This window comes from Vespula pensylvanica, chromosome 10 (assembly GCF_014466175.1).
Source record: "Vespula pensylvanica isolate Volc-1 chromosome 10, ASM1446617v1, whole genome shotgun sequence".
NCBI classification, from domain to species: domain Eukaryota; kingdom Metazoa; phylum Arthropoda; class Insecta; order Hymenoptera; family Vespidae; genus Vespula; species Vespula pensylvanica.
Window position 1 is genome coordinate 4,931,150 of NC_057694.1, and position 17,064 is coordinate 4,948,213.

At 42.2% G+C, this 17,064-nt stretch overlaps 1 protein-coding gene and 1 long non-coding RNA gene across 2 annotated transcripts in view; one reads left to right on the top strand and one right to left on the bottom strand.

Moving 5' to 3' along the window:
- LOC122632408 (ephrin-A5) overlaps nucleotides 1–17,064 on the bottom strand; it is a 649,201-nt gene that overhangs the window by 340,775 nt on the left and 291,362 nt on the right. The gene's annotated exons all lie outside the window — the stretch shown is intronic.
- On the top strand, nucleotides 3,638–4,965 carry LOC122632412. Its single transcript, XR_006327866.1, has 2 exons — nucleotides 3,638–3,927; nucleotides 4,037–4,965. It is a non-coding gene; the product is annotated as an uncharacterized LOC122632412 (long non-coding RNA).

Genomic DNA, 17,064 nt, shown 5'->3' on the forward strand with positions numbered 1-17,064 from the left:
TTGAAGCGTTTCAGCGAATTCGCTTCGAACTGAACGCAATACTATGGTTTGCCGTTAATTAAAATTTCACGGTTTACACGATGACCCCGGTATAAACGAGCGAACGATCTTTATCGTATTAAAAAGAAAACTCACAATGAGTTTTAACGTTCCAATGTACGTTTCGGATCTCTCAGCGAGAACGTCTCTTTCATTGGCAAACGATACCACGTCGATGTAGACGCGTCGTTATTTTGGCGTAAATGAATTCCAATTACGCGTTACACCTTCGGGCGATTAGCTCTGGCATAATTACATAGGCGTATCTCGTCGCGCGACGATTAACTCGATAAAGTGGTCGCGCGCGTGTACGAGAAAGAGAGAGGGAGAGAGAAAGAGAAAGAGAGACAGAGGAGAGTGAGTAAGTGAGAGAGAAAGAGGGAGAAAGATAGCGTCGCTAGCCAGAAGGCGAGACGGGAAGGATGACGTGGACGAGAAAAGTAGGTGAGTGGATCGTCGTTTAGTTACTGCACTCTACTGCATTTAGTCTCCATCTCTCTCTTTCTCTTTTTTTCACTTTTTTTTACATTTTTTTTTTCTTTCTTCGATAACCTCCTCTTCGCATACAGACATACTTCCGAGAAGGCGTTAATTACTCTCGTGATTAATAACCTGCCTAATATACCACAACCGTATAATACATATACACAAGCATACATATCGCAGATGTTCTCGCAGATACGAACGATAACGAGGACGCGTCCGAGCTCTTTCATTTTTTCGTTTAATTAAAATTCCGCACGACCCCGACATAAGTACAACGTTTCGTCCCGGGAAATCATTTTTCTAGACTTCGAGTATCGTTTTAGCGAGTCGTCGTGTCACGATTTTAACTTGTTCGGTGATTTGATAGGAGAGTAAAATTCCCATAGGCTGTGTCGGCTTCGAACACGAAGTAGTGTTTGAATGGAAGTCTCTTGGAAAGTTGGAAACCATTCTTCCTCGAAACTTAGGCTAGAACGTAAGCGGCTGATACTGCTGCTATTACTGTTCCTGCTGCTGATGCTTTGAGGAAGCAAAACGTGATCGGTATATTTGAGTTTGTCGCGGAGCGTTACACGCCAAGTTGACTCCACCCAGTATAGTATTTCTCGTCTTCTTCGTTGCAACGTGTTCGTCGTCATGGTCTCGTGTCGTGGCACGTTCTGTAACTTTGGCAATGTACCAAAATCAGAGAGAATTCCACGCTCCTATTAAAAACCTGGGAATGTCTTCTTACGTCCTTCCTACGAAAGTCTCTCGCCGAAATTTCCTTTTCTTCTTTTTCTCTTACGGGAAAGAACGAGAGAGAAAGAGTACCGGCATTTTCTTTACGAGCGTATCTGGCTTGGTTAGGAAAATAGAGTCACGGAGATACATGGCTCTCTACAATAACTCGCACTCTAAATAACGCTGACTATGCGAACAACGTGGAAGCAGACACAGGCTCGCTAAGCGAGTATCTAAGAACCCTCTTGCAAACGTAAATGTATATGTGCTTGTATACAGGGCCCAACGGGATAAGAATACGATCTTTGTCGTTTATCGCATAGACCGACCTCTCGATTTTCCTTTCTGCTTTCTTCCAGCTTTATCCCTTTCCTCTCGAATTTCTGTCCCACTCTCGAAGTAAGAAACGATACAGTATGGAATTACCGTTTAAACGGGCGAGTGTTTCTTATATGATTCGCCGGGATGGCGAACGTCCAAGCTCATTAATCGTAATGCCTTCCCTCGCAATGCGAAACGTAACGTACCATCCTGGATTTTCTTCCGGTAATAACTGCCGTACCGTGTCGGAACGTTTTTCAAATCCATCGTTTTCCGGCGACCCCTTACAATACAATGCACCCAACTTTGTCCTTCTCTCGGGTTTTCAATGTTCGTAACAAAGAGGTTACTCCATCGTTCTTTTTTCCCCGTCAGAAAATACTTAAAATCTTCTCCTTTTTCTCGAATTTCTTTGCTTCCTCGAAAGTAACCGCGTGATTTAAAAGTTTCGATAGTATCGTCAAAGCCAAAATGAAGATACACTCGAATGATTGCACTCGACTCGATTACGTTAGTATTTGAGAAGAATGAGGAAGAGAAATGAGTGGGTATATTAAAAACTTTCTTTCAACGGTATAACGTAAGAGCGTTAATTTCCGGAAACGTAGCCGGAATAAGGCCGAAAGTGGCTTTCGGTATAATATATGACTCTTCAATTTCGCTCGGGCGAAGTCAGTACGCTGGATCAGAGTAAAATATGCAATTGTCGTGGCCGTAAAGCTTCGGCCTTAAAGTGACAGTCATAAAAGGTGAGAGTTTTACGTAGAAGTTGAGATAAAGGATTTCATCTCTTCGTCATTTCCATTGATGGAAGAGAAGTAGTTTCTATGGAGTATTAAAATCGGGAATCACGTATTTAGTTGGAAAGCGAGATGCTTACTTGCAACATCATTTTTTCAACATAAGTTTCGGATCTTGAACGAGAATATGAATTTATTCTCAAGTAAATACATGTAATTACCAGCGAGATACGTGCCTCGTACAGATTTCGTTCGTGTACGATCTTTTTTAACGAGGGGCGGAGTGAGGAGGGGGAATTGCGATCGAATTGGAAAGGACTCGTTCGAAAGTAAAACCGATGATCGGCAGACACTTAGAATTTCTCCGAGGCAAAGGCACGCACTTTATTTAACGTTTATCGTTTCTTTCCTTTCTCTCTCTCTCTCTCTCTCTCTCTCTCTCTCTCTCTCTCCATCTTTTTATCTTTAAGATTCTTTATAGATCCAGTCACGTCGATAAATCTATCGAATATGTTGCAGCTTGGCTAAGAGAAAGTTACAAAGGAATTATGCGTTTCTTTATCTTTTGCAAAGAGAGCAATAGGGAGAGAGTACGAGAGAGGAGTGTACGGTAAGTATTACGAAGCTACTCTTTAAACTTGGATTTTAAATAACCTCCGCCCGAGCGAGATCTGAGAGCGTCGAGTTGCATAAGTGAAATAAGAGGAGTGTGTGTATTTCGTGTCGAGCGATCCCCCAACTTGCACGGTTCACTCGGTCGAGGGCGTCGATACCGATTAAATTAAACGCGTCGAAATCTCCGAAGCGACGGACGGGTTAAATATGAAAGAAGAGGTCTTCGCCGAGGGAACGGATGGGAAATAATGAGTACGCTCGCCGTAAGTATATCCTCTCGGTGAAGATGCAAAGAGTCGGAAAAAAAATTCACCATAGCCGCAAAACGAGAATCATCCCTCTGGATATCTGGGATGAACTCCTGTCAGTTCGCACGTTCGTAAGCTCGAGCGCCTCCTCTTTTCTTCTCTTCGCATCATTTTCTCTTCCGCTCTTTCTTTTTTTCTCACCCTCCCCTTTCGCATACCCGCCTTTTTATTTGATAAGGGGATTCTTCTTCAGGTTATTTCCACTCTGTCGTTGTGTCTACGCGAAACGTCGTTTTCACGTTAAACAAGATAATGCTGGCATAGTAATGAACTTTGTTCATTAGTGAAGTGCCGCTTCGAGCGTAACAGCTTTAACCGTATCAACTTTAGAAACACTGTTAAGAGAAATTAATTTGAATTTCCATGATATTAGATTTTTTTAAAATGTTTTTCTTTTCGGCCTCTTCCCATTCTCCATTCTAAAAGCGTCAGGTTGTAAGACAATGGCCGCCGTTAATGATCCATGGATGGTGTGTATCTGGCTAACGTGTTATTTCGGCCGTGCGTGTTACGATGCTATTATAAAAGCTTATTAAGACGAACGGTAATTATTACTCGCCACGTCGAATATTCGTGTGCTCAGAAAGTCGAGAAATTAATAATTATCGATGGATCGGCCCACGGTGTCTGTAGATACAAGACATCAAGATAACGCGTATAGGATACGCGCATCAATTATGGAGAATGTATCGAAGGTACGCGCTTATGGAAGAGATCCTCGTAAGATTAGTCGATTGGATGCGCTGTTCAAGGATAAAAAAGTATACCAACGTATTTGCATATAGGTACTAATTTTATTTTTAGAGCTCGATTCGACCAAGTCGCCCTCAACGAGGAAACATTCGTCGTAAGTGCAAATTACGTGCCACATATCGACTACTTACTTATGCATACGGATTATATTGCAAAAGAATTAGTTTTCGCAACGATTCCTCTAGCGCCGGACGATTTGTATGAGCTACGTCGAGACTACAGAATGAGAAAGAGAAATATCGAGAGAGTTCTTTTGTACGGAGCCACGAAGGAGATTTCGAAAGACACGTTCCCGACGTATTGATCGAACGAAAGAGATACGTCTTATTTGCGTAATAAATTCTGCAGCGTCACAGAGCAAAATTACCAGAGCCTTCGTGGTAGTTCAACGAGAAAGAAAATCGAAGGAGATGCCAGTCGGGTGTGCATGTTGCTGCCGCCTTTGAACGATACCCGCCCGTTCTCTTCGAGTAATTTAAAACTTCTAAGGCACCGTTACCGACGACGACGACGACGACGACGACGACGACGACGACGACGATCACGACGAGAAGATATCGCGTTTGCACCTGCTACAACGATGCCGCCCCCTCGTTGCGGTATAAATGTGTCGGACGAGAAAATATCTTGCGTGCTTTTTATATCGGAAAAGTCGTGGGCTCGAACCCCTCGAGAAAGAGAGGGGATGCAAGCTATAAAATATTTATAGTTATTCTAGAAGGCCATGGCAATGGTGCACTGGTGCATCTTATGTAGCGCTACTGGTTCCAATAAGATAATAACTTTCTTGCGAACCTTTGAAAGTAACTTTTTCTTTTTTCGTAGAAAGCATAATGAAAATTTACTCTCTTCTATTTAATCCAACATACTTTTATTTTTCCTTTTATTTGCGAAGTGAATAAATGAAACGAAAATGAAAAATATCGTCGAGCGTATCAGCTGTGAGATTAAATTTGAGATAATAAATGAGTAAGAATATATACCTAGGTAACTTTTATTTGATCGACTCGTAAAATATGAAGTCAACATTTGAAAAATAACATCCGATCTCTCTCTCTCTCTCTCTCTCTCTCTCTCTCTGTCTTTCTCATTTTCTCTCGTTTCTCCCCTTTCACATGCGAGATGAAAATATCTCCAGTAATAATATCTCCGGGTGTAATACCTCGCATAGAGGAGAATCGGAGTTAAATTACCGAGGATGATCGGAGAAGGTGGGAGAAGCGGAACGAAGAGGTACATTGATTGGAAAAGGAAGAAATGGCGGTTCGGAACGGCCTTGGTGTAAGAAAGGTAGAGGTCGATGAATTGCTTTTCGAGCGCGAATACAAGTAAAGTCCCTTCATTCGCGAAAATATCGCGAAAATTATTTTTCGAGGTTACTTTGAGCAAGACGAAAATAGAACGATAAAAGAAAAAGAGAATATAATTTAGGATCGAGATAAGCGAAAATATTGTTTTCGTGAATACGTAATAAGTTGGCAAGGAGAAAGAAAATGCATGCTCGAAAAGCCGAGTAAAAAGAGAGCGTTACGTGAAGTGTAACGGAGATAACGCTTGTCAATGGTAAATTACAATGACGTAATATAAGCGTGACTTTCTCTCTCTCTCTCTCTACCTTGCTTGTTGCTCATTAACGCTGACCATTGTTAACTTCGTAAGAAACAGATACTTTAGATATAGTAGTGTCAAGTTAAATCAATAATGCGATCTGCTGGAGATATAAGCGGCTTTAGAATGTTCTACGAAACAATGGTGGTCAGACGTTGAAGAGCATCGTAATACGATATCACGGAGATGGATCATAGATATTCACAAATTCGAAGTTAATTAGTGAATTAGTCGTTCTTAAAGTTGGAAAATTGCTGGATAGAGGGAGTAAGAAAGATCGCTTTTATTTCCTCATAAATGCAGACGTTAAAGCTCTTAATGAGAAGACCATATGCCTATACATAAACATAACATTACGACGACCACAAAATCTTAACCGGATAGTAGTCCTCCGGATAGTATGCCGTATGTACATACATTGCTAAGCCGGTAAGTGCGAAGTTAGATGTTATTTACGACGTCAGTTCAAGCGCTTTATAGTTTATTTTATTTACGAACGAGAAAGTAATATCTTTCGAGAATGATTTTAGCGCGCGGAGAAATTAGCGCATAGTGAATTATCCTGGGGGAATCGTATAAACGTTAAAATATGTTTAAAACACGCGTAAATCTGTCGAAGGTGCGTTTAGGTGTGCTGGATCATTGTCTAAGACCATAATTACTACTACTTTCACCTACATAAAAGGGTAAAGAGGAAGACGGAGAAATATCGATAAGGAATAAATCAAGTCACTAGGCCAATTGTCCTTTCCTCGATAAAGTTTTAAGGTTCTCTGATATCCAGTTTGGAGAAGATAAAAGATCGATAAACATCGAACGATCAAGATTTATTAAGCGAAATTAGGTGGAAACTTTTAATCGATTATTTCCTTCTTCCAGTTGTCTCGAAACTATCGCGTATCTCTCGAGAACCATGAACGATCTCTTTATATTTCTTTCGACAACTAAAACTCGACCATCTGATCCTCTCTCGTAGAAGATTCTCGTAGAAGAAAATAATAAGGGCTCAGATTTTCTATATCGCCGTTCATCGTTTATTCTATATTATCAAACGAACAATTCTTTGTATATTTACATAGGTATTACTATATTTACGATTATGATTTGTAATTTGTGATTGTGGTTGCGATTTGTAATTAAGATTGTAATTTGTGACATCGCAGCCGAATAGCTATAAAAGATTTCTTATGCCCGAATCCTCGCTTACAGAGCGAGATATTTCAGATATTTAAATATAAAGTACAAAGCAAAAAGACATTCGAAGGAGCTACGATAGAATCTGATTTAAGTAAGATCGTACGAAGAATAGAATAGGTGCAACGATGCCAAGTAGCAGTCCGCCTCCGCGAAATATTTTCAGTCGTAAAAAGTATAAGAGTTGAGCTCATAGACGAGATCTTGCGCGAGAATATCGCGCTTCTTCGCTTTTCTTACTCACAATGTAGTAGATATACCGTGTCCGGACTATGCGAGATCTCTAGAAAGCTATCTCCAATCCTGGGTGCGTACTACGCTCATAAAACCGGCTATGCAGCTTCAAGAATATAACCCATCGGTCGGATAGCAGCTACGTTTGGCAGTAACACTCGCTAGGCGTTCGCCTGCCGCTCGTTTTCTCGCGTTCTTACTTCGGAGAGGCTGTTTTCGCCTACCCACCCAGCAATAATAATCTCTTCGCGAACACCCTGCATTGACTCTGGAAGAAACTTTACGAGATCGAAGCCCTCGTTTTGGTCTCACGAAAAACAAAACGAGTCGGTATAAAGACTCTGCGGTATAAAGTCTCCCGATGCACCTTGCACGATCCTCCCGATGTATCTTTTATTCCTCCATTCCTTTACGCGGCCTTAAAACAATACAGTTTATTTGTCGTTTCTAAAAGGACCACTTAATCCAAATAATTTACGAGCTTTGCTTTTGATTTAAACCTAACGAACCACTTTGACATGTGTTCACGCGTCTCTCGCAATGGGTAGGTTAAACGAGAATAAAGATACGTCCTTAACTAAACTCAGTGCCGTCTCCGAATTGTATTTGTCTAATTTGCTAGGACTAGCCTCGGAAACGTTTGGACAAGGTACTTGAATTAATACTGGCTTTGAGGCTTATCAGAGCGTGTACCACCCCTAACTCGAGCTATATCACAAGCTGTTTAAACATAATTAACAATCACCTAAGATCTATCAAACAGTCTGGAAATTAGTATACACAGGGGCCAGTGCGACGGAATGCACCGCGTCTGCTTGACCTTTCCCGAGCGAGACTGTTTCTCAGTACGAGCTTTGCATTTATAAGCTCGCCGTTTCTATTCGACTCTTACTCTCCCTTTTAATCTCTCTCTCTCTCTCTCTCTCTCTCTCTCTCTCTCTCTCTCTCTCTCCCTTTCTCTCCCTCTGTCTGTCTGCCTGTCCGTCTCTCTTTCTCTTTTCTTCTTGTCCTTGTCCTGGCACGAGCGAGCAGATATGCGCACACCACACAGTTTAACGTTCCCGCTTGAAGATACGTTCCCGTTTACACGTTCAACGAAGTGCCCACTGATTAGCGCTTTAGAAGCGATAATTGCACGTTTGATATCGAGCTTTGAATTTCAAGAGGTTACGCCCCGCTATTTGCGTTTAGGTGGGGCCTTACGAAAGATTATCTTCGAAGTGAAATATGTATCGCGATAATTGCGAAGTCGGTGCGCGCCATTCCTTTTAATATATCGTCTGTTATAATAAGCATCGATCAAGGGAGGCCAGACGAGCGATGGTATTATCTTCGATGGGAAGATCGAGATTCGAGCGAATCGATCTGAATGATCCTATCGTCGTTCTTTTTTTAATTAAATACCTTTCGTTTTCATTTCATTTCTCATAATGTATTTCAAAAACACACACACGATCGATCGATATCAAGTTCTTGAATTAGGACACGCGATTAAAGTCATTGATATCTTGCGTTACGAAAAGGAAATAGATTCTCGTTCTGTTCGTATAGAAACGTGTCGTTTCATGGTTAAGTACGCCACAAAGTATGGTTGAATGAGATATCTTCCTGTAGAATTAATTTGCCAGGATCGAATTGAGTTCGGAGCTTCCGTAAGTCAGAAGCGTACGCTTAAGCTCGCCGTGAATGATATCTCATAGTTGATCGAATGTTGCGAGCCAAGTATCTTTCTATATATATCGGCAATGTGCGCACGGTGCATACGATACCATTAAGTCGTGTGCTACGAGTTGCCAGCAAGAGTGATCGTGTATTTCGAAAACGGTATGATTTTGATCGGCGGCTAAGTGTATAAGAAAAACGTATTCATGGATGATTTTTTACGTTAAATCGTACACGAGCTCTTTACGTGTCTTCGCGTTTACTACGCTTTAGCGATCTCGTTTTTAAAAAATGCAATCGAAAGTTATGAAAAAGGAATAACGAGGAGAATTTTTTGCTGCATGTTTCGCGCATCTTTCTCACGGGCGCGTGTGTTTACTTGTAAGAGAGGAAAAGATGGAAGGAAGAACGGAAGAAGGAAGGGGTTGCAAAAGGTAAGGATACTTTAACAGCAACGAACGGCGAGTATCGAAGTGACGAAGGAAGAAGCGACGACGGTGTGAGAACCGAGCCTTGCAGCGATTTCCATAGTTATTCGAGATAGCCGGTAAAGAAGAGAGAGAGAGAGAGAGAGAGAGAGAGAGAGAGAGAGAGAGAGAGGGAGGGAGAGAGAGAAAGGCATAGCCATCGTGGCTTGTAAAGGTTCTGTCGACGAGTATCCTATCATTTCCTAGCATGGCACCCAAGGTACGTTCGGTTCTAACGGTAAAAAGAATTCGTACGTATCCAGCCGTCTGTCTCGTTGCCACGACACGCGACAGTATGTTACGTAAAAATCCCTTTGATTCGATCTAACTTGACATACGGAACGTTCGAGTCTCGCTTTGCATACTCGTTGATTCGTAAGAAAGAATTAATCAAGACTGTTGACCCCGAGAAATCTCGCGAAAATCGGTGACGTGATTGTCAAATTCAGACTCTTCATCATTCGTAAACGATTTAAACGTAGCGAATTTCTGCTTGTAAATATTGTAATTATGACATCAAATACAAGGAGATCTTTACACCGTGTAACGAGGCACTCTTCGAGAAACGAAATACGATTAAAACGCGCGTATACGCCCGCGCTGTTATTGTCGAGCGGTCGATTCGCGGTCGCAAAAGACCTTTCGTTGTACCATAGCCGATACTTTTGCCGTCGGCCTTGTCTGAAGTAGAATATTTTGTCCGTAGGATTTGTTCCGTTTAAAGGAATTAACCCGTCCGTCGGCGATCAATAATTTGGCCGGCTCGCGAGCCTTTCCTATAGCCTACCTTGGATACGCGCACCGGGGCTGCGAAATAAAGAGGCGGAAGGGGGAGCCCGCCAATTTGTGACCTGGTTATTTTCAATGAAGCCCGTACTTGGCATGATCACGCGTTTGAGGTGTTTTTAAAGGGCTAGTTATCGCCGCATTCGATATGCATGTATGTATTCAAAACGAGCGGCCTCAAAAAAGTTCCCTCATAAATCGTTGAACGCTTTTCATTTTGCCTCATCGTCGTTGATACACCGTCGATATATTTTGTAGGAACGCGCGTTAACGGTACGATTGCTTGCGGGCCAACATAAATTAAAATGGAGCGATGAAAAGATGTAGGCTCTCCTCCGCCCATGAAATTCGTACTTTCGCGTCGATTTTAGAATAATTGTCGTTCTCATCTAGATCGTCGTCGACGAACGCAAGTGGTACGACGCGAAAGTGGAATTCACAAGGCCTACTCGTGGAAACGTAATTACAAAGTTTGATTGGACCGTCCCAAGAGAAATCATTCCTCTCTCCGTCGAAACTCGACCGGTGTGTATCTAAATTCAAGGGATAAAACGTTGGATCGGACGATGTAACGGAAAGCGCCAGTTAAAATCGATGCAGGAGAGGTAATAACGACGTTAACGAACTTCACGCCGTATCCGCCCCATTATTATCCGTCCCGATAGCCGTTCTCTCGCGCGAGCGAGAGAGCTAGCTCACGGCATCTCGGTTATGCCAGTAGAGCGGCGTTTTTAATCATTAGCACGTCTGTACTTGTCAAAACTGAAAACCTATAATGAGTTTTCCCGCACGGCGCATCGCTCGCTGATTCTAACAAGTCGCTACCGGAGAAGCGTAGAAATAATTAACGAGTTTCGACGAGCGTTTAACGACCCCGCACGAAAAACAACGAGAGCACCAGCCGAGTAAAAAAAGGGGCCCTGTTGGATCTACCGGCTGTAACTAATAACTTTATTCGTGGCGTAAATGGGAGCGCTTTAGTTTCGAGCCTTCTGTTTCGTACGATTCGTTATAAAGTCCCTATTAATTATTCTATTTCCAGCGATATGCCGAATAAGTAATATTACAAAAGCTGTTCGACGCGTAAATAACACCATTTATACAGAGAAATTCCTGAAAGAGGATACCACAAAACAAAAGTAGAAAAGGTCTGTACCGTTTTTTGAATAAATTCGATATTCAAATCGGAATTGTTAATAAATTTATCCACGGACTTTTTCTCCTTTTCCTCTTTCGTACGATTTTTTTAAGGAATACATAATAATCGTTCGTTCACAAAAAATGAGTAAACTCTCGACGTTCAAAAGTCGAGGGACGCCCACGTTCGGCCAATCATCGACGCGTCCACGAAAGCGACGAGCGAGGAATGCACTCTTTATCTTTCTCTCTTTCCCTGTTTCCGTCTCGCTTGCTCGAGATGCGCGGTCCATCCTTATCTCGATTATAGTCGAATGAAGTTCACTCGAGGGCCGAAATACTCCCCGAAGTATTTCATTATCGAGATCGTACGACGGTGGGTAATAAAATTGAGAAGGTTCACCCCCCTGTCTCTCTCACTCCTCTCTCTTCCTCTCTCTCTCTTTCACTATTGCTCTCGTTGAAGCTGCTGGAAGGGCCGCATTTCGTGCACATTTTGCTAACGTTCGTTCGTTGAACATGCGAGAGGCAGAACGTGCACGTATCGAAGTACCGCTTGAAATATTGGCCGGGTATGAGTTTATGACGGTAAGTAGCGTGTGTGTAAGAGAGGGGATCGAGTAGGAAGTGAAGCCGGAGGGGAGATGTGTACGCAAGGAGAGCGAGCGATTTGGACGGATAGGAGATGTACGCGGGAGGCTACTATGGGCGACGCGAAAAAGGATGGCAATATGGGAAGAAAAAGAAGAAGGAGAAGAGGAGGAAGATAAAAAAATAAAAAGAAGATGAAAAACGGAAATAAGGAGAGGAGGTGGGTCAAGTATGGTAAACGGAGGTGCCGTACGACCCACGCAGGATGGCCTCCGTTGCTTCGAGTCCCTTAGGCCGCACGAGCGTGCGCGCATCTAAACTTTTTCCCTTTCTCTCTCTCTCTCTCTCTCTCTCTCTCTCTCTCTCTCTCTTTCTTCGGTCAGTGTAATACCCTCACGTTTACGAGCGACCGTCAGCAACGCGACCTTCCTCCACCGGTGCGAGCGATAGCCCGCGGACGCGTCTCCTTCTCGATCGTATTCTTTCCTTCGGAATTATTGCCTTTGCCACGTACGATGAGTGTACCTTTGAAAATGGCCACGTATTTCATCTTTGAACTGATTTATAAGACTACCGAGCGATCCCTCTCTTTTCGATCGTTCCTAATGATTATTAAGCGTCTTACTACTGGATTATTCTCGCGAATTATGATGTACGTTCTTCGGTCAATTTCTAAGGACCATGTCGAACCATATCAAATTTATTTAAAGTCGAAAAGAAAATGTATTAATTATTCGCGAACGGTTCATCCTCTTTTCATCGGCACCGAAAATTCCGCGATGAGAAACTTAATCATAGATCGGTGCACGTTCTGCCGGTTGCCCAGTCCAATGGGAAATTCGAGTGAGATAACGATTTGGCACGCGCCAAACTCGAATGTACTTCACTTGAGCTGGCGACTCTCCTTAGTAACCTTAATTCTCGAGTGCATTTTACGCTCGTCTACAAACATGTGAAACGTTTTCGTGGAGTTTTCATTTTACCAGACGTAGCACTTTCCTTATCGTTGCGTATTTAAATTGCGAACGAACGTCCGTCGGTGGTTTAATTCACGTTAGTTAACTCACAATATTCGATGCACGAGCGTACCGTTATATGAAGCACTTTCATATTGTCTCCCGCGATGCATCTGTCATAACTACAACGAATATGGCATTTAATATCCCTCGCGAAGCACAGAAGGGACCCGAAATCGATTTCTCCCGATTTACAAACACCGTGGATCGATCGGGAAGCTCGTTCTCAAAGCGATATTTGCTTGAAACCGCTCAGGAAATGTATGTATTTCGTCGACAATGAATCGAGGAAACTATGAAAACAAGTCTAGAATAGAGGTTCGCAACTCGATGTTCAATAGTAAAGTTCAACTCACTTTGAATTCTAATTGATTTCTATGTGAGAACTATCGATTAGTTGAGGTCACCCTATTGTCAGATTATCTCTATTTTAATAATGTAGAGAGGAATATGTTCATGTGGTTTAATAATAATAGGATAATATATTTATCAATAAAAGAATATAAGAACGATAAGGAGAACCGCTTAGGAGAAATTTGAGATTTCCAAAGATTTCGGCAAATTTATACTATCTCTCTCTCTCTCTCTCTCTCTCTCTCTCTCTCTCTCTCTCTCTTCGCATCTGCACCATTATGGTATGCATATATTTTACCTAGCGTCCACGTTGTCGTCGTCGCCGTCAAAGAGATACAAAATTACTTCCGATCTAAATTTATGTCGAACAATTTCCAATCTTAACTACTGGCCCAGCTTTCGAAAGATCGCACGAAGGTTGTGCACCTGGTCGCTAGAACGAGGCTACTCGAGTACGTGGCTGTTTTATGACATAAGAAGGAGAGAAGTTACTTTGTAACTACAATGCATAAGCCGGAGGTAATCGATTTCCGCACCCCACATTCCAAACGTACGGAGCGAACGTAGAAGGGAGTATTTATGGTATCTCAAACGAGCGTGTTTCCCAGTGCCACCCAGAAGATGGTACGGGGATGAAACCAATTTTCGACGGTGTCTATATAAATCAGATCTTGTTACATGCACAGGTATCGTCAGAGCCTTCGTGATGTACATTCGTCCGTTGTCTCCTCTCTCTTTCTCTCTCTCTCTCTCTCTCTCTCTCTCTCTCTCTCTCTTTCTCTCTCTCTTTCTCTCTCTCTTTCTCTCTCTAACCTTTCCTCGCTCCGTTATCCCTTCTTCACAAAACTCGACCCCTTGAAAGCTTCACTTTGCCGAATGGCCTTTTAAACCGAGTTAAAAAGGGGGTCAATATTTATTAGACGGTTTCTAATGAAACATTTTAAATGCATGGAATTCGCGGTTCTCCCTACCCCTGAGTCTTCCTCCCTCTTCTTCCGCTCTAAACCCCCTCGCGTGGACTCGTCCGCGCCTAACTCCGTCTCTCTTATTCCCTTGTTCTCTCTCTCTCTCTTTCTCACAGTCGAGTACGCCGCATACGGGCCCACCGTTATCTCATACCCACTCTACATTAAAAAGCTATGGATCGCTTCCTCTCGAGCCATTGCCATGCACTTACTCTTGTTTTCTCATAGTATCTCGAATAGAAGGGAGAGAAACTTTAAACGAGAACAAGACTTTAGATTCGTTCCAAGCTCATATAATTACATCTCCATTTTTGATTGAGGAATAATTGATTTTAATGTGCCTGCTTTAAAAGTTTCAAGTTCGAAGATACACCAGGGTTAGAATAGTTAATTGAATGTTTAAAAGACGCGAATCTTCTGAAATTAATCTTTTATCGAGTATCTCGCACACTGATAAAGTTTTCACATTACCCTTAGCATAGTCACCCTTCCACTTTGATGTCGTCTTTGTGCTTTAATGAGATCTTATCTCGCTAATTCTAAATACCTAGCTAATTTATTAAAGCGATAATTGAAGGACTTTAATACCGTGTGCCGAGCCAGTCATTCGGACAAATCATAAATTCGAGCTTTATCCGACAACGAACGATTATCTCGAAAGCTTGATCTTCTGTGATTTTTTTATTTTTTAACTTAAGAACCCATAAAGAATCGCCATTACGTTTATTCCCACCGTTGTAAAATGTCACTTTAGCTTTATGAGTTAAGAAGTTCGACATACATATAAGAAGAACCATGGAAGATAGTGCGACCGCTTTACGAGCGGAGTATTCTATCGGTGGAGAAAATGCGCCCTTTTTTTTCTAGTACATCCATGCACTTACGAGGCGAGAGCGACGACCGAGAAAGAAGAAAATGAATAAAATAGAAAAGAAAGAAGGGCGTAAGAGAAATGAAAAAAAATAAAGTAGACTCTCGAAGCATTCACCGATATTTCGAAATCTTACGAACGCAATCGTTAAAGCCCATAGAAATCATGATTTAATTATTATTTATAATATCCCGCGATGCAAGCGCAAATCCCAACTTTCAAATTCCGATTGTTATTATTGCCAAGTTTTGGTTGAAGAAAATGCATATGACGTCTCGTATCGCGATCGTAAGGATCGTAACGAGTTTAATGTCGGACACAATTTACGAGGATAAACTTGTGCACGTGCTTCGATTATCGGCTTCTTCGGTCTCTTCGAATATGTCGTGAAAAGTAACATGGCGTGTAGCGGGCGCAAAAGCTTCTAAAGTGTATGCACGATAAACCGCGCGAGAAAACTTTGTTCTGGCCCGGGAGAAATTCTGCACGAGGTAATTCCCGCGCCGACAAATGCGAGAGAAGAAACGTTCGAGGGAACGTAAAATCGCCGAGTCAGCGACTTTAACGATGTCGACCGTGCAATAAGATCGTCCGCGATCGGTAATCCTACGTACGCTCCTCAAAAACGTATAAAATAGGGGATATAGGAGATTAGCGTACACCAGTAGGTGTACATCAATTATTTATTTCGATGGTCCGCGAATAAAGCGGCGCGAAATAGCCTCACTTTTCCAACGACCCACTTTACGCTAATTGCCTGACTCTCGAACTCTTAATTTACGATTTTAATATATGGAATTTATATCATTAACCGAGCGAAACCTCAAAAAGAAATTTCGAAAGCGCGTGTATATCTATTTATCGGTCGATTTTCTCCCTTTGACAGATCGGGCCTCGTAGTTTCTCCATTTTGAATTTTCGATAAACTTACTACGTCTCGAACGTCTTCATGAATGTGGAGTAACGTTTGGTCGATTAATCACCGCTAATACCTGCTCGCTATTTCGACGAACTTCTTCACGTATTTTATCTGCCTTCTCTTTCGTTTTATCCGATGGATAGGTAATTTAACGTCGATATCTTTTCACTTTGACAGATTCATCGTTCGATGATTCGTAATTAAATCGCCAACGAGACGACATTGAAAGCGAACAAGTCGAGAGCGCGAATCAAAATAAAAGACCCCATCGAAAGTTGCACGGATCGATGTCATTAAACCGTCAGGTTTGATCTAAAAATTTTTATCGACACTCTTCATTCAGCATCCCCTGGTACGATTCTTTGCTTTACGTATATTCCGAAAGTTTTCTCGTTTTAGGAACTACGAAATCCCTAGTATTAAGGCATTTTAGGATATTCAACATGGTTCAAGGGCTCTCAGCGTTCCATCGGAAGGAAAAGACACTTTACGAGCGTTAAATTGCAGCTTTAAAAACGACTCCTAAAAATTCTTTTACGTCTCTGCTCGTAAAAGTCAAGAGGATTCTCTTTCTTGTTCTCTTTCTCTTTCTCTCTCATCCTTGCTCTTTCTCTCTCCACCAGTTCATATCCATTTTTCCATGAGACGTATGATGGACGTACGTTTTCCTTCGAATCGTACCTATCGAACAAATTCGATCTATTCGTTCCATATCGAATAGATAGAATTGTCGCAAAGAACGTGACACGAGCGCGTTGTGTTGGAAGAAGAGAGTAAGAATGAACGAAAAAGAGAGGGTATTCTACGATTGTTTGTTTTGCGGTCGGGCTCGTAAACTCGTGACTTCGGCGTTTCTTACTCTGAAATTCATGATGCGAGTTGGTTCTAACAGCAACGACTACGTGGTGGCGGTAAGGACGAGTACGAAGACGAGAAGAATAAGGTAAGAACAACACCTGTACGCCCTCGTGCAAACACGTGCCATGCGTACCAACGTGCAAACACCCACGCTTCTGCCTGGGCGAATCGTTTCTCGGTCCGATGATCGACGTCTGAATAGCCTTTTCGTTTGGATAAAATAATTACCGAGGAGGGTGTATCTTAGTTACGTAGGTAGGTCGATAGAAGGGCAGGTGGCAAATAAAGGACAGGAGACTCCTGACGAGCTTTATTTTTTCCGAATATTCTTAGATGCGGATTTTCTGAAACGACATTGGGAAAAGAAGGGGAGGAAGAGAAAGAGGAATGATCGAGCAGGCAGTAAGAGGAGAAGGA